The sequence below is a fragment of the Ictidomys tridecemlineatus genome, chromosome 8 (assembly GCF_052094955.1).
Source record: "Ictidomys tridecemlineatus isolate mIctTri1 chromosome 8, mIctTri1.hap1, whole genome shotgun sequence".
Classification (NCBI taxonomy): domain Eukaryota; kingdom Metazoa; phylum Chordata; class Mammalia; order Rodentia; family Sciuridae; genus Ictidomys; species Ictidomys tridecemlineatus.
The window spans coordinates 118,005,951-118,006,809 of record NC_135484.1 but is presented as its reverse complement, the minus strand read 5'-3'; the positions used below and the strand labels follow the sequence as shown (position 1 = coordinate 118,006,809).

Below are 859 nucleotides of genomic sequence, written 5' to 3'. Positions count from 1 at the left end.
CAGTACCCAGAATGCTATATTTCCTAAAATGTTCAGTTTTTAGCAAAAATAATGAGACATGCAAAGAAACAGGGAAGTATGAGCATTACACCCCAAAACAAGAGCAAACAAAGACTGCCTGTGGTAACAACCAGATGTTAGATTTAATAGAAAAATACTTCAAAGTGCTCATTATAAATATGCTTACAGGCCTTTTTCACCAAGATGGCACCAAAAGCTTAGAAGTAAGCTCCTTCCCCTCCCAAAGCTGAAGCCAAACCAAAAGCTTTGAAGGTCAAGAAGGCAGTGTTGAGGGATATCTACAGCCACAAAAAGAAGATCTGCATATCACCTACCCTTCTGCTGACCCAAGACATTGCAGCTCCAGAGGCAGCCCATATATCCTCAGAAGAGCACCCCCAGAGGAAACAAGTTTGACCACTGTGCCATCATCAAGTTCCCCCGACTGCTGAGTCAGCCATGAAGAAGATTGCAAACACCAGCTCAAACAAGCTGTCAAGAAGCTCTATGACATTGATGTGGCCAAGGTTAACATCCTGATCAGGCCTGATGGAGAGAAAAAGGCATACCTTCAACTGTCTCCTGATTTTGATGCTTTGGATATTGCCAACAAAATTGGGATAATCTAATCAGAATTCAACTATCTGATTCTAAATATACCCTTTTTTCCAACATAAAATAATATGCTCACAGACCTAAAAAAGAGAATGATAAAGAAGTAAAGGAAGGTCTGCATCAAAAAGAAAATATCAATAAAGATACGAAAGGTATAAAACAGAGCTAAGTGGAAATTCTAGAGTCGAAAGGGCCAATTGTCAAAATAAAAATTCACTAAGGGGATTCAACAGTACGTTTGAAG

The 859-nt window shown here is 39.5% G+C and overlaps 1 pseudogene; it reads left to right on the top strand.

Annotated features, from left to right (window-relative positions):
- The first annotated feature begins 204 nt into the window (after positions 1 to 204).
- Positions 205 to 629, top strand: LOC144365896 (large ribosomal subunit protein uL23 pseudogene; annotated as a pseudogene).
- Positions 630 to 859: the final 230 nt, after the last annotated feature.